At 38.4% G+C, this 24,985-nt stretch overlaps 1 long non-coding RNA gene across 1 annotated transcript in view; it reads left to right on the top strand.

Annotated features, from left to right (window-relative positions):
- The window catches only part of LOC107054592, a 336,025-nt gene that overhangs the window by 21,320 nt on the left and 289,720 nt on the right, over nucleotides 1–24,985 (top strand). Inside the window, exon 4 of the long non-coding RNA XR_006931508.1 lies at nucleotides 16,778–16,855. This is a non-coding gene — a long non-coding RNA (uncharacterized LOC107054592). The remainder of the gene's footprint in view (nucleotides 1–16,777; nucleotides 16,856–24,985) is intronic.

Raw genomic sequence — 24,985 nt, 5'->3', positions numbered from 1 at the left:
TGTATATGAAATAATATGGCAGTAACTAAAGATAACGGATCTCTAGGTGATTAACATCAGCGCGAGTAGGTGATCTGTTTGTGGTATATTTTTCTATTTTTAAAGATTTAATTTACAAAAACCCAATCAAAACTGGTTAGCTACTACATATGCATTAAATTCAAGTGTATAGATGCGTACACCAAACAATAAACGTTCTTTTTTTTTTTAATTGGGAAAAATCCCAAAGAAATAGCTGCTTTCTGACCTCAGTACGTAATGTGGGCTATAAGGAGACTAAGACAGACAGTACTGCTTTGAAAATAAGTATATGGGAGCCTCCTTTCTGCTATGACTGCCATGTGCTGTCAGCAGTGGCAGACTACAAAATAACCAAAAGATAGTAACATTTAAACTACTGACTGTTCACTCGATGTCAGCTCTTGATGACTCTTTCAGTGTTATTTACTGAAAAACAGACCAAACAATTTATATTATAGCTTCTCAGTCTGCCTGTTTTAGCAAAACACTAAATGGCAGGAGGACAGCAGGTACATTGTTTTGTGAAGTAAGTAGTGTTAATTCTTACTGATTTCTGGAACTGCTGCCGTGTTCTGGATCATTCTGTAGAGCTAGTAATGGGTGTTTATTTTTTCCCATAGTGTCTTTCAGTCATATTAAAAAAATAAGTAACTTTTCCTATTAGATGCAGGTTTTTAGTATCAAAATCACATTTCACACAAATGAGGTCTGTCTTCTTTTCTTTTTTTCCTTATTTTTTTTTTTTCCCCCAGAGTTCCTGAGTTCTGATACTGAGGGAAATTGTACGTGCCCACCAGACTGTATTTATTTCCTCTCTGGGCTTGTAATCTTCAAAATCACTGTCAATTTCCAATACTCAGATATAGAATTGAAAGAAAGTGAGAATTATTTTTCTCACTTGCTGGAAAATTCCTTAAGAAAGTGAAATAGAATATTCTGAGTTAAAAATGTATTGTATTATGAGCAGTAAATCCATAGTTATATTCCTGGGACTCGTTTTCCTGCGCATAGTGGCGTTTCCAGGGTGATGAAAATCAAGAGAGCTACTTACACTGTATAACTGGTAGACTAGCACAAGGAAATCCAATTGAAGACTAAACGATATATATTAACTACAGCATTATATTGGCACAGGTTTTTGTGAATTGGTACATTTGTTGTACTTCAAGTTCTGTTGTTAGTTTGTTATAATTTGGGTGTAGCTTAATATTTAAAAGCATCTCACATGCATTCAGGAAAAGCAGATGACAGAAGGACTTTGGAAATATATAAGACTGTTTCCCTATGAGGAGAGACTTGTCTTCTTGTTAGACATGGAAATATGAGCTGTGTAGCTAGCCAGTGTGATCTTGTATAATTCCTGGCTTCAGGAAGTTTAGCCTATAATACTGAGTTGTTGCAGGGTGTCTTGTTGGCTATTTGTAGCCGGTACTGAAGTCTTTGTTTGGGAAATGCTGGGAAACATAAATCTGTATTATAATCAGTTTGGAACAGCAGTTTTCTGCTTCCTGCCTTCTCAAGGTACATTCTGACAATAGTGCAGATGCACTTCTAAAATAACGTAGGTGGCTGTTTACAAGTCTGCAAGCAACCTTCACTCCCTGCAACTGTGTTCAGGGAGCAGAGTCAGTGACAGATGCCCTAGAAATAAATAAGCAGGAAGAGTATGTGTTGCTATGGAAGCTATTTTACTGCTTGATGCACCCTGTATCATCCAATTTAGAAGAGCTCTGAAGGCAGTCAAATAGCTTATTTTTCTTTCTGCTTTTTCTTTTACTACCCCTTTGTCCTCCCGTCCTCCCTTCCCCCTTCTCCCTCCCCCCCTCCCTTTTTTTTTTTTTTTTATTAAATCTGCCTTTGGGGGCAAATCCTATGAATCAGAGCATAGCCTAAGCAAGCTGAGACCTACAGGAGCTACAAAGAGGTAATCTAAGCCTTGTGGCAGTTGAGCTCCTAGGTCTGGTAGAGGCTTAAGGCAAAATCTTTTACTTCTCAGGCTAATTTCTGAGTGTCAGTTTCCCAGGTATAAACAAACTGTTTCTTTCTCCCACTCACTCTCTGTATAATCTTTCTAGAAGTGCTGCTAAGCAAAACTTTTTCTCATGTCTTATGACTAGTATGTAACTCCATTCTGAAAGCAAATGGCAATGCCTACGTTGGAGCCATTTCACCTTTCCACTGCCCCTAGGCTGGTGCAAGACAGGAAGGAGTTCTGCCTTTTAGAAAGTAGGTGGTTTTTGTGTATTCTACTCTTATTTTTGTTGCAGTGAAACTGCTGGGTTCCAGGTACTTGGTTGCTGTACTGGAGCTAAGGAAGAGTAAAGAAGATCACTGAGTTAACATCTTTATTTATTTTTCATTGATTAAGAGTTATGTAATCTTTACTATGTTCTTTCTCAATTTTTCCTTGTGCTTGTGCAGCAGTGCAGTTAATAACTTTCTGTTACAGCTTTACATTTTTGTAGTGGTGAGTGGCTGCTGTTTTCCTCAAGCAGCAGGTGTCTGAGCGTCCAGCAGAGGCTGGCGCCAGGTTCTACTGGCAACTTAGAATAGCTGAAACAGTTCTGTGTTAAGAATTTGGAAGAATATCTACAGAATCTAAACAATTCGTTGTGACATATAGGAGATCTTGCTGTCATGTATGTTGAGGAGACCTTATAATTAGATCCTTAGGGAAATGAATGAAAGGAGACTCCATTCTGCCCTTTCAAGTAAAACGTGGCATTGCTAGTTAATCACTTTTAAGAATATCAGGTACAGTTACATGAAACTCGCCTTTAGTGCTGGCAAAAAGGTTGACAGCTTTTGCTAAGAGAGCACAAATGAAGGTGAGAACAGCTGTGATTAATCATTCCTTTACTTGAAAGTGGTTTTTATTTAAGCCCACCCTCCTATTACATGCAGCTGCAAGCTTGTTAATGGCCTAAAACTTCTTGCTGCAGTGCCTTTAAGTAGTTTGGGTAGATCACAAATGTTACTTCAATTAAATCTTAATAGCACGGAGTTAGTGACTTTAAGGTAGCTAGCAAAGGATTAACTCCTCTAGTGTGAGTAAAGCTTTGTGAGACTGGTCTACATAAAGAAAAAGAGAGATATTTTCTTCAGACCAGCAATCTGAAGGCAGAGTACAGCACAGTGTTTCCTTCTCTGCCACTACTCCTGACAAATTCAGCTGTGAGGGGAGAACATCTGTATCTCACTTCTTGACAATGTGTGAAATACCATTTCAACATCCTCTTGTGCCAACTTAAATTACCTGGTTGAATTGTCTGTTTTGCAACATAAGCAGAGCGGAAGGGGAACAATTGTAACTTCAGTTTCAGTTCCTCTCTGGGCCAGGGCAGATTTAGTATTCTTTAGAAGGAATAACTTTGCACATTAGATACCGAATTAAAACAATATGTACTAATAAACATCCAGTATAAATCAGGAATGGTGTTTTGGTGTCTAACTGTAGAGACAGTGGCAGGGCAAACGCGCTACTCAGGGCTGTCTGTAGTCCTTGCACCTTTTCTATGGCAGGCTAATGTTTGATATTCAAGAGAAAAACAAGGATACCCCACTGATATCCTGCATCAGCAAAACATTTTGCTATGCACATAGCTGAAAAATACAAGCTACAGGACAAGAAGAATTTCAGTGTTAAAAAGTTAAGGCTAGAGAAGAAAGTAATAACTGAGTGCTATATAGCCCATATATGTAGGGGATGTATATTTGTGTGTGCAAATGTATGAGCTTTCTCCATTGTGAATGTGTGTCCTTGAAGCGCCATATCAAGCCAGAAGGAACTGTCAGGAAATTCTGATAATATCTTAAATTGTACCTGTGGAAATCAGGGTTTCTTGGTCTCCACAGCCTCAGTGCTTGTTGCTTCATGGCTCTTACTGCACCTTATCTGTCACTCTGTAAGTGTTTTGGCTGCTGAACTTCAAAATTTGTCAGTAGCCAAAAGTTCAAGCTAATTAAGAATTAGGTACATAGATCTAATAGTCAGCCCTTTGGTGGATAAAACTTTGGTGGATATAACTTGGTGCTGCCAAATTCAGGATTTTGTAACGCATCTGTTCTCAGTAGGTGTCAGGCCCTAAGTGCAACCCCTCCCCTATCCGAAAGGTTTGGCTGCCTCTACTCAAAGCCAGATTTGATGTGGTATAGCTGTGTGACATGGGATCAGAGCACTCTGAAACTTCTGAAAACCTCATTTTTCCTTAGGTGCTGCTTTTAACCTCCATCTCATTGCACTTTCTTGAGCTTTTTTGCCTCCCCTGGGCCATTTACTTCACTGATCATGATCTTGACCTGCTGACTTTATTTCCAGACTTGAATGCATTTGTGTATGGATGGGTGACAGTTGCTGTGGTGTACCTTACCCTGGCTGCTATTTCTGACCAGCTCCACTCCTCTTGCTCAGGTACAGTGGGGTTGTGCCCTTTGTCAGCAAGGACACCGCCTGTGCATACCTAGTCATGCTCAGCTCCAGGCTGTCTGCCCATCCTGCTGCTCCAAGACACTGAAGCAAAGACTTCACTTTCATTTATGATATTAAAAATGATTTGGAGATGAACTGTTTCATATTTCCCAAGAGTGAGTTTTTACAATACTTAATATCTATATGTTTTTGGAACACACTAGTGTTTATGGTCTTCCTTGACAACCTCTGATACACCATACGAAGGCTGCATTTCGCCCCTCCCATCATTGTTACATAAAAATGGCTTGTTTTTGAGGGTAGTGAGAAACTCTCTTATGGTCAGACTTTGAAAACAAAATTGCAGCTATTCAGAGAAGCTTGGAGAGGTAGCTTATTTAAAAAAAAAAAAAAAAATTAAAAAAAAATACTGTGGAGGTAGTCATTAGGAACCCTGTCCATCATGGCCTTATATATGCAACCTGTCCTTAGAATATCCATATATGCATAGGTTATGCCAGACTCTCACTACTTTGTTGTGTGTACAACATGCATTTCAAACATTACTTTTGAGTTTAATTGCTTTTCCTCCTATTTTAAAATGAGATCTCAGGACACACAAATCCTTGCTGTATTTCTTAACAGTATTTGTACAAAGAGTTCCCAATGTTGATGGCTTTAAATAGGATTCCTGTATGAGGACTAAGGACTCAGATTCTAGCATCCACCAGGTGTCTCTGGATGTTGGTGGATCAGTACTATGACAATTTGAAAATTCATCTGCATTTGTTATGAATAATGTTCTTTTGATTATAGGATTCCCTATTGCAATGGAATATGCTGCAGAAGAAATGCTTGTTTAATATGGGGTTGAATCACTGTAGTTACTGAAGATTAGAAAAAAAAATCTCAAATTATAATAATTTGTCATTTTTTTTTCCTCTCCAGTAAAAAGTGTTTGTTTTTCCTATGCAAATATAGTTTGGTAGTGCTGGCCAGTTAAATGGAGAAAAAGATTTCTGACTGCAAAGTGGGGATTGAATTGCATTCCAGTGCTTGACTTGAATATATGTATATTTTTAATTTAAGCTGTAAATAATGAAGTGTGCCATGCACCTTTTAAAATGCACATGACTACAACATGACAAGCTGTTTCTGAGAAGCTGAGCCAAGCTCATCTGAGCAGACTCTCACTGGACTGAACTTCATTGAGCGTAAGTAGCAGATGCTGTACAGCAAAAGGATATGAAGCAGGAAGAAGACCTACCAGGCAGGCCAGCAGGGCTGTAGAGAGGCAGCGTGAGAAGTTTCCTTTGAACAAAGTCTTGCACACGTGTCCTTACTGTAAAGGTTGAGCGCCTTTTGAGGTGGAAGGGGTTTATGGATTCTGACATGACATCCTGAAGCAAAAATAATGCAAGCTTCTTTCAATAGCACTGTCTGCCTCATCTGTGTCTTTTTCCACTTCATAAAGAATGTTAATCTCCTATGTAGTGTGGCAAAGCTCCAGTTGTTTGCTCAGGAGCACAGGCACTGTCTGCCCCTGTGAAATCATTTCCACATGAAGCACTACTTGAGTAAGGATAGCGGTTCAGTAGTTCCTCTATAGTATTTATACTTAAGTCTCAAATGTGTTCTTACAGCAATGAAATAAAGAGGTAGGGAAGAAAAAAGTTGAAAAGGACAGAGTTTGACCTAATTATATGAGAAAAAATCTTTCGTGGAGGGATTTTGTTCAAGGAGAAAGGCATGTGCAGAGCCTTCACTGAAACTGTTCTAAGGGTTGTAAGCTTGCTTCTGTCTGTGTTCCATTACGTGGGTCACGAGACTAAAATCTAGGAGCGCTTGGCTCTTCTATAGCCCTGGTGATGGTTTTTGAGAAGAGCCTCCATGTGTCCAACCCCTCTATCTTGCCTGTTTAAAGATCATTGGTTCTCAAGTCTGAGGGCTCTTGACTTCCAAGTAGCATTCGCTTTTGGAAGTCATTGTGCAAGCTGGTCCCAAAGCACTTCCTAGTACAGAAAATGGCATTGGTGATCTAGACATGACATTTTTCGTTTAAAAGGACTGTCTTTTATTAAAGTAGAATTCCTGCAACCTGGAGCCAGGCCACTGCTGTAGGCCATACCAGATCCATCTGCTGGGCTATACAGTTAGTGTCAGGGCCTTACCGTGCTTCCCACTGTATTTTGTGAATTTCCTCTTTGTACTGTTTCTTGTTGTCTTATGACACTTTTTTAGGAACTTCTAATTAGGGAAAGTCTCTAAGTATAGTTAGAGCAACTGAGGAAATAAAAGCATACCAGAAGGGATTTATTTATTTTATTTTTTCAAATAAATATATGTTAGGTAATTTGAAGAAGATATTTCCTATAACCACAAGGTATGATGAGGACCTGGTTATGGCAGTAGATTTTAATATTCAGAAAAAAAAATTGGCTATATGCACTACATGAAAAGTTATCGTATATAGGAAAGGTGATGTGCATAAAGTTTTTCTTCATAAACTGCAATAAAATTACATCAGGGAAATACATTTCTGTACACTTTATTAATTGAGAATAAAGATGGTGCCGGTAAAATCGGCAGTGGAAAGTTGTGTATCCCAAACTAGCAATCTTTTTTTCCTCTCATTTCATTAGGCCAAGCTGAATCTGTCCTTTAAAGTTTCTAAAGATAAATGCAGTCTTTCATTCCAAGCTTCAGACCTTGAATAACTTTTTGTTTAGTAAGAAGTCCACTGAAAAAAAGGTTCACAAAGAAAAGTGCTGACACAACCTTAACCGTTGTGGCACAATTAGTTTAGCTGCAGGTTTGTTGTAATCCCAAAACAATAACAGAGAAAACTGTCAAGTCAAACAAATTCCCTCTGTCCTTTGTGTGGGGTAGTCCCTGGATTATAACTCTTTACATATGATTATGTCCACTTCAGTCAAACTTTTAAATATCATTATTGAATCCAGCTTTTAAACTTCAATAAATAAATACTTAGAGTGAGTTAGCCAAAGAAAAGGCATGGAATGCATCTTAAAGGAAATATCAATATTAATGGATGTGTTACATTCAACACTCGGTGTGTAGTGCTGTTTTCTTTTTTTTGTTTGTTTAAACTTTACTTTTTCTCACAGCAAAACAAACAAGAAAACGTTCTGTCTTGGAGATGCAGGATGTAGCTTGGTTCTGACCAAGGTTTGATCACATTTCTCATTCTTCTGTACAAATACTTCATTATACAGAACATGCAGCGCTGAGTTTCTCTTCACAACTCTTTTCAACATTCAGATGCTTTAAGAATTTATTCTCTATCTGAGTTTGCCATGTGGGAGAAGTTCTTTACAGAGAGAGTGGTGAGGTGCTCGATCCCTAGAGGTGTTCAAGGCCAGGTTGGATGGGGCCCTGTGTAACCTGGTCTAGTACCAGACCTGTGGCAGGGGGTTGGAACTTGATGGTCCTTGGGGACCCTTCTGACCCAAGCCATTTCATGATATGTGGTTGGTTGCCTTGTCACCTGGTCTTCATTCCTGGTGATACTGCATGCTGTTCGTGCTGTGAGAGGCATCCTGTTGTATTCACTCTAGCATGTTGCATTATTTTTGCTCTTTCTCATCATCGGTTTTAAATTGGGAAAAAAAAACGTGGTAAGGATGTAGTAACTGAACAATTTTATTATAACAAAGGATTTCAGTCTCCTTGGTTCCTTTATTGTATGCTAATAGTATTCTTTGTGTGAACTCTCTCTCTTTCCTATGAGAGGACAGAGAAATGGTTACAGTAGTACCAGTTGAGGTGGAAGTACAGCTATTGTGCAAAATGCATTTTATGTCTTCAGCGAATGGGGATGGATGCTTTCGGAATGTGTGTGTATGGAGAGCGCTAGTTAAAAATTTCCCCAGTGAGTTTTTGTTTGAGTGTTTGGCAGGAACAAAAGAGCAGTTTCCACAACTGAATCTGTGCTTGTTGAGAATGAACTATGTTTATACGGAGGCGATAATCCAAGCTCAAATATTTTTTTTCCCTTGATTATGATGCATTTCTCCTGTGAGGTTCCTTCACTTGTATTTTCTATGATCTGCCCCCATTCTCGCAGCCCATATGGAGGGAAAAACTGAGTCATAAACCAGAGTATTTTGGTGAAAGATAAAACCAAGCTGTTGTAGTGTATTTTGCTAGAATATGTCTTACAAACACCTTGAGCATGATACTGCCTCCCTCTCCCAGCATGTCGTTCCTTTTATTTAGTTTGGTTTAAAAGCATGGATAATTCTGACTGTATCCTCTTCATATAAATGATTGTTCCTGTCAAATGAGGTAGAGAATCAGCTTGCTTTTTGTTTTTCACTGAGTTGCAGAGTTCCTATGTGACTTTTGCAAAGGTGCGTACTGGATACCAGTGACACAGCTATGTAATAAAGCCTGGGTTTTAGCAGGCACTGTGAGTAAACACAGCAAGAATTATCAGGGCCTCACATCAGGAATGGATGAATTTATGGAAATCAATTTTTTGCTGACATCGTGATGTAACAACTTAGCCTTTATACTGAAAGATGGACAGCTGCTAATCCAAGAGTGTTTCTTGGACACTGAGAGGAGGTTGATGGTAAATCTAACAGCAGCATCTAATGATAAAGTTTTACTTTCCAGTCAGAGAAGCGGCAGCGGCTTATCCAGAGCAAAACATAGAGGTCAGCAGTGGTGCATACTGCAGGCTGGGAACGTTTGTGTAGTAACACAGGGGCCCTGGTAACTGGTGAGGAGCTGGGCGCCTTACTGAATGTGAATTGCCTTAGATTTTCTGGCTGTTTGAGCTGTACTGTCAGTAACTCACTTTCTTAATCCTGAAGCAGTGCTGTAGTGACAGAAAGTGACGTTACCTCCTGTGCAAAGAGATCATTCTTCCTGCATTATGTCACCACTATCAGGTCCATGGTGAGACAGCTCCTCCTGAACTAATCTGTAGCTTACAAAGCAGCAGCAGCAGCACACAAATGTTTCAAAAGCATCATTTGTATTGGCTGCCTCTCCTCACCTGAGGGGCGCGATTCATCAGTCACTTTCCTGGAGCCTCAGCCAGGCTCAGCCTGTCTGCCATCACTTATTTATATTGCTGGTAAATTGTTTACAGGCAGGCTGAGTGTGTTTGAATTATGAAAGCCCAGAAGCTAAGCCAAACCTGCTGCTGTTGGTAGCTCATCTACAACAGAGAAGTGAAGGCTTTTTTTTATTACATAGCTGAGTGGTGAAGGACTGTTGAGGGCTTTGGGTATGAGACCTTTGAGATCAATTGTTTTGTTTTGCTGAGTGAAGCACTGGGGTTGAGCTCAAGTTTTATGCATGGTAATTTGGAAGGCTAAGGTATTTGGGCAAGTAATTGCCTTTATTTAGCTTCAGTAGTAGTTAGGTGTCTAAATTCTGTGGTGGGGCTTGAGGACCTCAGTGCTTTCTGTTTTTTTTTTGTTTGTTTGTTTGTTTTTTTTCTTTTAATGAGAAAAAGAAAAGCAGAGATTTACGAGCTTCTTCAGATCTAGGACTATTGCTGTTTTTCATTTCTGCTTGTCTTGGAATACCATGAGAAAGCCTTGAACTGCATTATTCATTTATTAAGTACAGATGACAAAATTCTTTGGTGATAAGTAAATATTACTGAAGAATCATGGGAAGAAGTCATACATGGACTACTTTAGACCTTTAATTTAAACAGAAAGGATGCTGAGGATGGCCTTTACATTTTTTTTTTAAATTAGACTGGGATATCTATATTGGTTGACACATGATCATAATTAGAAATACAGAAGGCAAATAAAGGTGTAGAGCTTATTTGTTACCGAAAGAAAAAATGACATATGTGATCACAATATCTTTCAAATTCGTATTTGATGTGCCAGGGCCCATGAGAAGGGTAATGTGAAATCTTAGTATTCCATGTACTGATTTCCTAATCAGTAAGTGATGTAGTATGGGACGTTTTATATACAAGGCAGATATTTTATTTTGAGCAAACAATTTTTTGTGTATATGAAGTGTTTTTGTATATGGGATGAGAGCATGATTAGCTAGTAGTAAGAAGTACTCCATATGTGAGTTGGGTAAAAATGCTTTCTCCTAGTAGTGAAATACCTTTTTTTTTTCTGGAATTTCTCCAGTGCTTACTGCATGTTGGCTTCATTTGCAGAGCAGTTTTGGTGTAATTGTACCAGATTCATTTTGAAAGAAATGAAGCAAGAAATACTGTTTTGGCTGTATAGCAGCTCTTCTTTGACACCTAATGGAGAATCAAGAGTCCAAACCAATGGCTGGCTGCTTGGACAGCTCTGAATGACACTTGCAATGACATTCAGCCCAGAGGATAAGACTAAACTTAATTTGAAGTAAAACTTTTGAGCACTGCATAATAATAATACAGTGTAGTAATAATAACAACATATAATGTACTTATAATGTGTCTTGTACTTAATGTATAATGATCTGGAGATGCATTAAATTCTTTACTAGCTGCTTTAACCTCCTGACTTTGTACTGCAGTGTGAAATTATTTGGTAAAGTATACATAGCCAGAGTGAACTAATGTTTTATTTATAGCCGGGGCAGTGCAACAATGAGCTAAATTTCTTATTTACAGAAGAGAAATGGAGATTATTCCTTTGACTAGACCTAAGACTACAAAGTTCAAGAACGAACCAGGATCATTCTGAGTATTGTTTTAAAACGTGATATTGTTAAACTTGTGTATTCTTTTTCTTGATCTGCCTAGCGTTTGTACCTTGATGTTTGTTTTGATGAAGTGTTACCATTGAAGAGATTTTAAATGCTTATCCTTGTTAGTAAGCACTAAAAACTTTTCCAGAATTCTTTATTGCTTAGAATCCAAGTGATACAGTAAGGTCAGTCACTAAATGTCACTGCTTTGTCCATTAGAAACCACTGTGTCTAAATTAGTCACTCAGATTATTCATATTGGCGTATTTTCTTTGGTAGTGAAACTCTTCAAGAGTTTCAGTTTTTTAGAAATACAAACTGATTTGTGATGTTAGTGGGTAGAATTTTAGACCTTGTAATAGATAGAATAGATAACCTAGCAGGCAGTTTCTTTCCTCTTGAGCATATGGATGACTGCTCTGGCATATGGGTACTTGGAAATACAGGATACAGTACGTGGAGAGTAAATTGCCTGGACAAGTAGCTTATTTGAGACCACTTGTCTTTGGGTAAGATCAGCTCTAGGATAAATGTCCTTGCCAGAAGTCTTTTGGGGAGTTCTGTAAGGATTTTATCGACAGATTGTGATTCAAATAATACTGTTCACTCTATTACATTAAAGGATTTTATTAGGAAACTATTTCCCAGTCATCTCTTGTATTTAACTTCCTTTTCTGTGTTGGTAATGAATCTGAAACTAATGCAGTGCAAGGAGCCATGTAACCTTGAGCTATTTTTCTGTAAGCTTGTTAAAGCAGGCTAGTATAATCCAGATCAGAAGAGCAGGAATAGCTAAATTGTACTAAAAATTACATATTTGGAGGAAATTTTCCTCTAGAGTTGTCAGCAAGCTGTGGCCTAGTAAAGTGCAAGTGTATGGGGAAATGGTTGCTGAAATTGCTGTATTTCAGGTAAAAACTCAAATTTGGAAAGAAAAACCCAACCTCACAAATACAGAAAGCCTAGCTTTTTTTCTGCAGTAATGCAATGATTAGGGCCAGAATCGTGACCTAACCTTCAGTAACTCCCTGACTGATTATATTTTTTTCACAAAGAAAATAGATTTTTTTTTTCTCCTAGGCTTGCTCCTTAAGTAAAATCATGTTATGTTGTATTGCTGTGCTTCATTAAACAACTGCTTTGTTTTACCCTTGAGAGTTTTATCTCTGTACTGTGTGAAATGATCCCTGGTTACCAGCAATCTTTATAGAACAATTTAACAAAGGTTAGTAAATGTTATATCTAGTTTACAGTTAGAGAAATTAAGATGTAGGGTGCTGTTTGATCAGTTGCAGTACTTACTGGGGGATTATGGGTTTTTTTTCTTTGATATTTTCCCTTCTCTGCTTTCTGCATATGGAGGAGATAATTCACAAGCCGGAAGAGCGAATCTCTTAATGCAAATTACATGTACCAAATATGCAGTTTCTGTTCTTTGTACCCTGCATTAAAAAAAATGAAGCTTTGTCATTTTTGTAGTTGAACAGCTAATGGTTTAAGTAAAGATAAAATTCAGGATAGTGGTGAGATTAATTAGAAAGTAAAAGCAGTGACTATGTTGTGCTGCCTGTGTGTTTTCCTTTGGTTGCGTATGAAGTAGGTTCCAAATTTACCAGTATTTCTCATACTCTAAAATTGCACAGTTCTACCCTTTTAAAAACAAATCTGTTGAAGGTCGCCCAAAGTTCGTTCTTTCATTTTGATTAACCACATGGAATCACAGAATAACTCGAGGATGTCAGGATTTAAAATAACCTTAAGTTTGGATAAGAAAAATGTATTTCAAAACTTGAGGGTCTGCTTCAATTTTCAGTTATTTCCTATTTAACACATCATTATTTATGTGAGGATTTTAACATATAGCTATTTAAAACAAAGCTTGCATTTTAATTGCACAAAGGAACTCAAAGAAACAGGTGGGAAGGCAGGTGTTTTCCTGCTATAAATTTCTCTGGTGATTGGTGATTCACTTGTACTGCTCTCCATGGCAGTAATGGGTGTTAAATATAATTTCATGTTGTTGGAGGCCACCTGCCTCCCTGGGCTGGTCTCACTCTCTTATGTAATGCTACTGCAAAAGGTGGATATATCTGTGCATTTCAGTTCACTTGCTATAAGCTTTATAATTTAAACAACAAATGCTCAGAGTTTAGGATATACGTAACACTATAGCAGAATCTAAGTGCCTCTTGTAGAAGCTCTAAATTCAGATCAGAACGTGACCCTAATCTTGCGCTATGTAGTCCATCTCAGAAATTCACTAGATCTAATAGGAAAAGCGTATGATAATATGAAGATATGTGGTACAACTGCTGTTGTTTGTAATTGATATGATACTTGAAAGTATATTTTCTGTATAAAAAAATGTAATTGTAGCTTTAGTTATAGTTAGATGAGGTGCTAGTAAAGGTGATTTGCATGCACCCACACTTTTGCCAGCACTAATATAGAAGGATTTGGGCTTTCAGGCTTCTCCAGACCTTTCCCACTTAAACTGGAGAGTTGTGACAGTTAACGTGCAGCATTAGCAACTAGATGCCTCTCAGCAGCTCCACCACAGACACTAGAAACTGAGGGAAGATAAGTTCAAAAACCAAAACCAGAAAGCAACCTCTTAAAGGCTGCTTGAATGCTGTGATGCATTTCCATTTCACAGTCAACAAATGTGAATGCAAAATGCAGGATTGCACACTTACTCCTAATGTTCGCTAACTTGGCTTGCAAGGTCAGCCCTTCATGCTGAGTGCCTCATTGCTGCTTTTACTGTTTCCAGGAAACTTCAGGACTTAGTAAATATCGTATGAGTACTTGCCACTGCTTTATGGCGCACCTGTCTGCTTTGATCAAGTACAACGTGTTGCAGGGGGGCTGGAATACATGTGATGTACACTGCTAGCTATTTGCCTTTTCCCTCTGGTTTCATACAATCCCCTTCTGTGCTGCATGTATATGCTCACATTTGGGTTATTACCTACTGACGTGATGAATTATCACTTGCCTGGTGCACAAATTGTTAAACTGTAGTCCACAGATGGGTTATCTAGAAAAACACGATCCACTTGATGCAGATTTTTTTTTTAGGCTGCACTAATGTAATCTGTTTGATTTTACTTTGTCACTTCTTTTCTAATGTTAAGCTCTAGCAGTCAGAGGGCTGCAATGTGCTCCTTCACTCTATCCCTGCATTTAGCCTTAGGTCAGAGGACACATGCCAGTATGACTGTAGGTGCCACAATATAAGGATACAGGTCTTACACTGATTATAAACCAACCAGCCAAATAAAAAAAAACCTCTCCAAAAACAAACAAAAACCTTATATTTCAAACTTACAGAAAAATATGAAAGAGGGAGGACTGAAGAGGAAAGATAAAAAGAAGCATGTTGGTTTTCTTGTGTGTTAGGAATTACTTGGGTATTCCTCCGAGCTTTTTGTCAGGTGTATTTAAAATGTGTACTTGCCATTCATGGTTTGGTGACTTGCTTTGTACATGGCCATTAGCTACACTTGCATGAGTTAGTCTGTGCTGTGTGAGCTTCTACTTCCTGCCACGTGACAAAGGCGAGCGTGGTCCCATACAGTGAATTATTGTTGCTCTGTTTTTAAGACTCTCAGGATTGAAAGTTATTTGAAATTTGATTTTAGATTAAATAAGGACTAAGCTCACTGTAGATGGAGGCAGTCTGAGACCTTTCTAGATCAGCTTTTTAATGGTTTATTTTTCCTGAAGGAAAGTGGGATTGCACATACATCACATTGCTCTGGGATCAACTTCTTGTTGCACAAGATTCAAGGATAGAGAAGTTTTTCCTTAAATATATGATAGCATTACTGGAAATCATTAACTGAAACAATAAAATCTTGCAATAAAGCAATTCTGGGTTATAATACACAATTAATTTCTTCTTTTACTGCTTTATTTTCTCTCTTTTCTGGCTTTATCATGTTATTTAAACACCTTTATTGTCTGTGAGCTGGAGGCTGGTTACTTATTGTCACTGATTCATGCACCATGTCTTCCCTCTTCCTCAGTCACAACAAGGCTGGTTGCTATTAGTGTACTTATTCCTTCTGCTCATTGTGCCTCTGTTTCCCTAGAGTTAGGTTTTGCATATTGCACAGGTTTGGTTGGAAACCAGGAAACCAGTGAGATAAGTTGGGACCAATTTTTTTTTTTTTGGTCAGTTGAATAACAATGAATTTTGTAATGAGCAGCAACAGGAGCACTAATTTATGATTCAGAAAACACGCCTTCTTGTTAGAGAGGTGATAATGCTTCTTTAATTCCAAAGTTGTGCTGAGGCCTAAATCACTGATGTTTGCAAAGTGCTTTTTGATTCTACTTTTAAAGAATTATACTGTTCTGCTCGATAAGACCGAAGTTTTTAAGAGTTACTTAATTAAAATTCTGCCAAGTGCCCTCCAACCAAGGACTCAGACAAGCCTAACATGGAGCACTACTGCTTAAATTGTTAAAATACTTCTCATTCTTACACTTACTGAATCACAGTTCTGCTTTATGCTCCTTTCTCCAGGGGGCACTGGCACAATTTGAAGCAATAGCTACTTTAATGAGTTGTAATGAGCAATTAATGAACAAAATAGTATCTGTGATCTTCATGGTAACAATATGTCATTGCTCTTTTGTTCCTGTTCTCATCATCTTCAAGATCTGACCTATAATCAGTTTTCTTTTCATGCTTTTCTACAGTATTATTATTTTAGGCAAGGCCTCATCCTCCTTTTCAGCACAGTGAAAATCAGTAGTGTGAGGAGTTGCATGAGAGAGAAAAAAAAGAAGCTTCTCTTTACCTAACTAGTTGCCATTACTCTCCACCTGTGTTGATAGCAATGACATCCCTAACCAACTTCTTGCAATCTCTTTTTCCTCAAAGTGGTGAGTTTATGAAAATAAATGCCTCACAAGCTGCTGCATGTCCTTAATTTTGTGGTAGGGTTTGGAAATGCACAGTCCTGATTGACTTTTAGTGTACTCCACAGGACTCTGTGGTCCAATGCAGTTTTGAGAATCCCTTTCCTGGAGAATTCTGCTGGTGACAGCTTGTCCCATGTCCCACAGTCTGTGTGGAGGAGGTGGGATCGGTCCAGTGCCATTAGTTGTCTTTGTGTGTCATCTCCTTTCTCTGTGTTGGTTTGCGCTAAGGCAGAGGCACTGACCTGTTTTCGTGGACTAAGGGGTGAGAAGGGTCTTTACCAACCAGCAGAAAACTCAGAAGAGGGAAAACAGAAGCTGGGAAGAAGTCTGTTTCAGATATAAATTAGTTTCAATAATTCAAGATTCTTAGAGCTATTTATTCTCATTCCCCAAATGGTGTTTGTCTCAAGAACTCAGGGGAATCATCTGACTTCAATTCTGCCCCAAGGTGTATTAAGGATGATATTCAAGAGCAGTAACTGCACTGGAAGCCAGGAAGTAATAAAGCAGAGCTTATTCTAGAATATATATATATTTTTTAAAATTCACGGGAGTTTGTTTTTAACAGGAAGAAAACTGTATCCTTCTATGAACTTCAAGGCTCCAGAGAATTCCAGTTTACTTTAGTAAAAGAAGGAGAAGTTGGTGCATTTTGATTACATGCTCCCTATTTCTGTACCCCAGGACAAAATATAATACAATATCTTTTTCATTTCATAGGCTACCTGAGGAGAAAAAGAATGCAGTGAAACTTAAATACAACTTTTCCATAGTGCTGACCAACGCTACAGTGCTCAGGTATTAATATCTTACTGTCTGCCAGGATAGTATTGTGCTACTAACATTATAACTTGCCTATAACACCTAGACAAATCTTTAAAAACGAACTCAGGCAGATAAACTGTTTTTTCAAGATGTAGCAGAGATGTGATGAAAAGCAGGGCCAGAGCTCTTGCAGCATAATGTGACTGCTCCTTTTTAAGTGGATCTTCATGGGATTAAGTGTAAAGGCAAGCATATGTACAGTGTTTTGGTCAGATGAGTAGAGACCCTGAAGGTTGGGTCAAATGTGGGGCCAGCTGCATGGTGGTGGCTGTGAGTAAAAGGTCATGCAGAGTTTTGAAGACATGAGAAGCTGTTGTGCTGTCACCCTCTAGGGAGAACACTGGAATAGATGAGGGTTTAGCAGCAGCCCAGGGATGGAGCAGCAGGCCTTGCAGTCTTACCCAAACTGACTCTGAATTGGTGGGTCCAGTGTGGAAGAAAGTGTTAGCAATAAAACTAGTGATAAATCTGAATCTTAGAGTCCTGATATGCATACCCACAAATTCTGAGTTTTAGGAACATTTGCTCATATTGAACTCTCCAAGGTTAAGCTTTATTGTTTATTTCAACCTTTTTGTTTGTGTATGATTCTGTCATGGGTTTATGTTACCTCATCCATAATAGATTATTTCCAGTATGAGATGATTACGGGGAAAGGTTCGTAGCAGTACAAGCTATTCTAGGTAAACTAGGTTGTCTAGAACCACCCCTCATTTTGGAGTAACCCAAAAAACTCCAGTGTTCTTCCATGCAGAAGCAGATATATGATGATGTGAGGCAATCTCTTTTCACTTTTCCTCATTCTGTCCTGATAGAATTTTCCCCTGTATTACTCCCTGAAATAAAGGAAGTAAAGGTTAACTGCTGGATTTTGCTGTTCAAAAAAACTCTTCTTTGCCCAGAGAAGAATGAGCTAGGGGAAAAGATAAACCTGGTAAAAACATATTTTCTTGACTGTAGGTCTTGATTGTTTTTGCTAAATGTTGGTTGCTTCTTTTTAAGGTTAGGTGAAATCTGTATAGATTCAATCTGTGAGTGATCTTGCCTTAGTAACCATGCCAAAAAGGAGCGCAGAGCTGATGTTTCCTCCTGAGGCATACAACAATTCAGAGCATGTTCATATGGTCTTGCATGTTGCATTGTGCATGGCCGTTGTGAAATCCCCTTCTGCTCTGAGTGGGCCAGTCTGGGTCCCTGACTCCAGGCAGTTCATGCAGGCATCCCAGCTCAATTTCCCAAAGCTGTACAACATCAGCATGTCTCTCTGCTCAGGTCAGTCACCCTCTTGCTGCATGACTTGCCCAGGATCGTGCAAAAAACAAATGTAGTCCTGAAGTTGCGGTGTTTATTGACTTATAGTATATGCTAAATATATTGCTTGAAAGTAACAGATCTTAGGACTTCGGAGCTTAAAGAACTGCCTGGTTCCTTTCGTGCGCAGAAAATACTCTTGCAGTGTAGTTAGGGGAATAGGTTTCAGACATTGTTTATTTTTTCTGATAAATACAAGAAAAAAACTAGTGAAGATTCCCTTACAAAGGAAAAAAGCAGAGTTGTGCTGTCAGGAAAGAAGTTATGTTTTTGAAAGTTCGTATATAGAACATAAATTTGGTTATGTACTGCAATAACCCATTATTTTTTAACTTCAGCAGCAGCTTGAATCATAGAATCACAGAATCATAGAATGGCCTGGGTTGAAAAGAACCACAATGATCATCTCGTTTCAACCCCCTTGCTATGTGCAGGGTCGCCAGCCACGAGACCAGGCTGCCCAGAGCCACATCCAGCCTGGCCTTGAGTGCCTCCAGGGATGGGGCATCCACAGCCTCCTTGGGCAAAATTTATAGTAGTTGTCGTTCTACTGCAATAACCTCCATGTTTTAAGCATAAGTGTGTTTCATTTACAGACAGTTTCTAGAGTAATTTTATACTTTTGGTTCTGTACTAATGGAAAAGAAGTACTGATTTCATAACCTTTTTCATCACTGATGACATACATATAATAGGAAGGGTCATACTGGTAAGCATGGACAACATTTTGATTTATTAAAAACTTGAAGATGGAATACTAGCCATGAGTATTTGTAAAGCAATTGATTAGCTTCCCTGTGCTAAACATGAAAGAAAATCTTTATGCCACAAGCAGTGTTGCCAAGAAGTATGGAGAGGTTGCGTTTGATGAATAGAGTCTTCAAGGAAGAACCTGAAAGGAATCAATTACTGTCCTGACTACAACTTAGCTTGAATTCATCATTAAGCAACTTTAGTCATCATTAATTAGCAGCTGTTCATCTGTCTTTGTTTTATGTTCGTACACCACCTACTTTTCATTCTAATCACCTATGAAAAATTGCACTAAGTATTTAACATCCAGTCTCAGTAACAATACCTCCAGGTTTCTGTTCCAATAGTGTACAACAACTTGTACTTATCAGTTAGAAGCAACTAAGTTTTAGACCGAGAAAGAAAAGGAATTGTTTACAATTAAACAAGAAAGTGTTTTTTCTTTTGTATTTGCAAGCCAGCGTTCTCACAATCTGTCATACATTCACTCAGGTTAACAGTAAGTATTTCACAGCTGATAGAAGGTGGCAAATTTGTGTTTTCTCTGGTCAAACCAGAGACTGCAAAGACTGCAACATTTGCTGCACTTTCCTATGACCAATCTTTCTGTTTACGTATTTATTTATTTACTGAACAACCTTAGAAATTATTCTTGCTTTTCTGACCTTTTTATGTTCAGATTGTTGTCCAGAAAAAAACTTTAAGGATAATAAGAGTAAAAACTACTTCATTATTCATCCAAAGGGACAGTATTTGGTGATCTAGGCTGAAAATCGAAGGCAAATATCTTCCTATTTATAACAGCATGTCAAACATATTTGAAAAATGATGGATACTACTTTTATATTCATCAGTGACTCTAATATGACTACTGTAATTGATGAATTTGATTTCCTAAAGCTACTAAGAGGAACTGATGTGGGGTGGAAAGAAGAACAATATTTTTCAGTTTTTGTACTAAATGTTCCACACCAGTGTAGAGGGTGGGGGGACAAATATGAGTAGCTCACTCCCAGCAGTGGCAGAACCCCTGCCTTTACAGAACCCCTGATCTAGGGGAAGCAGGTGCTAGCGATGTGGTTGCTCACTCTCCTGTTCCAGACCTTGTAAACTTGGCTTTAAATCTTAGTATGACTGCTCAGAGTATCCACTATAGCAACAAATCAAAGCTGAGCAAGTACAAGTGCAGTTCCTTTTGAAGGATAATCCCTTGGTGTCAGCTGATGTCAGCCTTAACTCGTGTAGGTAACACAGAAAGGATCATTAACTGACATCTTTTATGTATCTTCTATCCAGTTTGGAGGGAGAATGCTTTGAGTAACCTTTTTTAATGCATCTTCCTGTCATTTTGAGAAGTAAAGCTCTGAAAGCTTTATGCATCACATGTACATCTACAAATTTTTGTTTAAATGGCTACAGCTGCAGAATGTTTCATATAGAGAACATTTGTCTTCTGTGCCTCATTCTTTGTATATCATGCTAGAAATGCCTTCTATTCTCTCTACAGAGTGGTTATGGGGCAAATATCTGGAATTCATTCACTTATTTTGCACTAGCTTCATAAAAATACTGGAAAGAAGTAGAAATAGCATCTCGTGAACAAAGGCTGAGACCAGGGCTCTTCAGCCTGGAGAACAGTACAGCGAGAGTTCAAATAGATGAGGCCAGGTTATTAGCACCTCCTGGGACAAGGGGAAACAGGCACAAACTGGAATGTGGGAAGTTCCACATGAATGTGAGAAAGCACTTCTTTATTTTGCAAGGGACAGAACACTGGAACAGGCTGTCCAGAGAGGTTGTGGTGTCTCCTACATAGATATTCAAAACCCACCCGGACACTTTCCTGTGCGACCTACTGTAAGAGGCCTGCTTTAGTGCAGGAGGTTGGACTAAATGATCTCTGGAGACTCCTTCCAACCCCTCCAGTTGTGTGAATTATTTAGATCTTGGTGTAAATTGGGTTATATTTGATGAACTCTAAGCTTGATATAATTGACATAATAAAATAAACTTTCTGTACACTTTGGCAGTTAAGAACAAGATCCTAGAATAGCTGTGTGTGAAGAGAAATACTTGAAGGGAAATGTAGGATGTGTCATGGAAGGGTAGATTGATAGGGTTGTAGCTACAAGTTGAGGAGGGTCCTGGAGCAGAGGAGGGTGATGATGGCTGGGAGCCATGCTTTTTGCAGCAGGTTTGTGATTAAAGTAGATTCTGCCAGCTGAAGCCTGCTTGTCTCTAGATCTTTTGCTTCATCTAAGAAGGTCTAGAGCATTCCTATGTGGGAATGAGGAAATGCCTGAGCTGGGCATAGGACAGTTGCAGTAGGGGAATTTGAACTTCATTTCACCTGTCGTTGCTCCAGGACTATCCTGATAGTGATTCCAAATCTTCCAAGGAAGAAAATGGAGGGGGTGAATATGCTAGGAAGAATATGAAGAAAAACTTGGAAGCAGTCATTGCAGGGTAAGTCATTTGACTGAAGTCTGTGAGAGATAATTAACATTTGCCCACAGCTAGCAATAAGCAGAATATGCAGTGGAACATGAGATAAGATCAACAGATGTTCCTGTTTACACTTCCATGTAAAGCTAAAGTAGCTCTACTGAAGACAGTTTCAGTTGTGCAATGAACAGGAGACACTGTCCTGCCTAGGCACATTATATCTGCTAAATTGATAAAGCTTCCATTCCATGATGACAGCTGACCAGAAAAACTACTTTTGTCCCATGTGCTTACCAAGGATTCTTTTGCCACTCCCTGAATTCATAAGGGTAATCAAAATAGTCAGAGTTCATCGTATAGTCTCCTTTTCTATACGTTTGTTTTAAATGAAGCAAAAGATCTACATTGATAACAAACCCTCCTCCCCCTCCTTTCTATGCTCTTTAATGATGTTCTTTGTAATGATGCTTTTAACAGCAATGGAAATAACAAATGATTGTTTGTTTGGGGGGGGGGGAGGGAGAACAGCATAAAATCTCCCACTGATGCTTTAATAAGGAATCTGCTTACTAGGAGTTCATTTTAAGTTCTCTTGGTGTGTATTTTTTGTACGGACAATAAAAATACACTGTGTGTGTATTTTTGTTCGGAAATTACTTCAGGAAGCAGTTATGGGGGAGGATCTTTATCTGACCTCTTAATCCTAATCCAGTTCTAGGCTGGCTAAAGGGAGCTCAGTTATAAAGGATATCCTAAGCGCAGTAAAGAGGAAAATGAACTTGGGGGTATCTCATGTAGTTAATGGGGAGACAAACCCTGAATACTCATCTGAAGGAAAGCAGAATTGCAGACAGTAGTGTATGGAGAGAAGGGGTTTTTTATGTAGAATGAGACAACTAATTAGGTTTGGTATTTATTTTTTCTTCTTATTATTTTTTTAAGTAGGAAATTGGCCTGTTCGATCTTGCAAGAAAATTGTGTTGCAGAAGTAGGCCGTTGATGTAAAAGAGGATCTGGGCTGTCACTACTGAATCACAAAATGTTTCATTACTGATATGGAAATTGTAATTATGTTTGTGAGTTGAAGTTATGGATTATTTGTGTCATAAAGTGAGTCTGGGCAAGAGTGAACAGCACACCTGAGGGCTACAGGGGCACTGAGATGTGTGCCTTGAAGATATATTAGTAAGTTACCAGAATCTTGAGTTGTTTTAGGTCCTTCAAAATACTGTGTGCCATACCTCAGCATCTCAGGATACTTCTTAGAGGAAAAGTTTTGGTTTGTCTTTGGTCCCTTTTAGAAATGGCTACCTAGCTGCATCAGACAATGGGAAAGGAGATAATTACTTCCACAAATGGATGGACGTAATTGAAAGTCATGTATTAATGAATGGGCTGGAATAAAGAATTGATAGTAAATTGTGCGTAAGAAGATTAGTGCAAGTTTAATGTTAGTTTTTGTCAGGATGTTTGTGAAGAAAGATTTGTATGTAGACACAATATTTATTTTCAGCAGTGGTGGTGGTGGTGCAGTGGTTACTAATCCTTGCCAAGAACACACAGATATAGAAAGAAATACCAGTGACTGTCCCTTACGTGAAGTTTGGTTATTTCTTATTTGAGTGTTATTGGAAGGTCCACTTACATTGATGTGAAGTGCTTTCACCTTCAAGAGGAGTTTTCTTTTTGTGGTATACTAATGGAAAGGCTGACAGCTTCATTTTTTAAATGTATAGAGTTCTTCAGGTTCTTGAAATAGCAAGGGGCTGGCAGGGTATCTGCCAATTGGTCTGTGTGGGATGTTTTCCAACAATGTTTTTCAGTTGAATGGTATTACTGGAATGCATTGGATGCTGCCACTAATGGACAATTAGTGTAAGCAGTTGCCAGGCAGGCTGGTGATATCGTGCTTTGTTCTGAGGCAGTCGTTAGTTGAACCCCTTGAGGTGAGAGGCCATTTAAAAGAGTACTTAGGCTGAGAGCCTCAAGAAAGATTTAATTGTGATTTTGTACCATGTTCAAATTAAATTTTGGTTTGGCATATTGTTCTTTCTTTAATGCTTTTAAATGTATTAAAGAAAAATAAATTCAGGATAATATGACTTAAACATGTGCTACATAAAGATGTCAGAAGTGCTATAATTGTTTCATCAAGTGTAACTTAGCATTTTGGTAGGTAGTATCTAGGACTGAGCCGAAAAGGTGATTTTTCAAGTTTTTATATATGCTTCAAATAAATGCTCAAAGAAAGCATGCCACTTAACTTTAATATATCAGTTATATAAGACAGGGGCTTGCAAGGAAGGCCATGGATGTGTTTCAGTAAAGGGGATCTATTGTGTTCTGACATGCTCTCAAGAAGGTGTTTGTTTTTTTACTTTCCATTTTGGGGGAAAGAAAGTACTCTTCTTTCCTTTAACCTACTGTTAGGGTAGAAAAAGGCCAGTCCTTCTACTATATCTCTAGCGTAACTTCAGACTGAATCACTGCAAATTCTTGAAAATATAATTAATAGCATTATGTTAAAATTATCCAACCAGTCCTTCAAGTGTATAATCAACAGCAGTAAGTTGACAGGTTTATCAATTGCTTTAGAAGACAAATCCTAATTAAATAAGAAAGGGACTTAATCTTTATATTACAACATAAATCATGTGTACTGCTTACTAAGAGATGGGATCAATTTAATTTTTACAGCTGTGAAACTGTCAGCTATTGTTTATAAAGCAACATGGAATTTCTTGCATTAAATAAAGAGCTTGGCTGGAAGCATATCTTGTATATTAGCTTCCCTGAACAAGGAGACCAAGAAAAGCTGTTTATCTCTGACTTCATTTTATGTAGTGTTTCCTTTTGTTCTGCAGCGTGACTGGCACTTTTACTTTTGAGGAGAGGCAGTGAAGCAGAACACTGTAGGGTGGCTGGGTCAGACCCAACCTGCTGCTGAGCTATGGAGGTGACACTGTACATGCTAAAGGGATTGTCCATGATTAGAAGTGTCACTAGAGACTTTTATGGCTCATTTTGTATCGCTACGCCTGGCATGCATATGTGCGTTCATTTTTATTGTTACATAGTGGATGATGTATTCATACTAAGTATGAAGTTAATGTAAATTGTGGCTCTAGTAAATTTTAATGTAACAGTTCAGTCTCTTTGGAATAGATAAGCATCTATAATGGCTGTAGCTTCCTAGCGTATCCTTCCTTTTTTCACTCTTCCCGACTTTTATTTTCTTAGTTGTTTTAATTGCCTTTATTTCTCATAGTGTATCTAATACCAGAGCCCAGCATTACAGTGTAATGACTTCATTTATATAGGATTAAGCTTTTAAAAGCAGGAGAGTTTTTTTTTTGTTTGTTTGTTTTTTTTTTAAGTAAGAGACCATGGAGTCCCCAACATGCAACTTGTAAATCCTCATGTTTTTAGGATTGTGTTTGCAAAAAGTACTCAGATTATGCTTAGCATTTGACTGATTCTGTAAAAGCAAATGAGAATGCAAAGGTGAGAGCCAAAATCTCTACTCAAGTACATGATTTCACCAAAGCTAGTGACGAGTTGCATATCTTCAGAGGGAAGGACTCTAAATGCTGG

The sequence above is a fragment of the Gallus gallus genome, chromosome 14 (assembly GCF_016699485.2).
Source record: "Gallus gallus isolate bGalGal1 chromosome 14, bGalGal1.mat.broiler.GRCg7b, whole genome shotgun sequence".
NCBI lineage: Eukaryota > Metazoa > Chordata > Aves > Galliformes > Phasianidae > Gallus > Gallus gallus.
The sequence above is the reverse complement of the archived record's forward strand: the minus strand, read 5'-3'. Positions and strand labels throughout refer to the sequence as shown.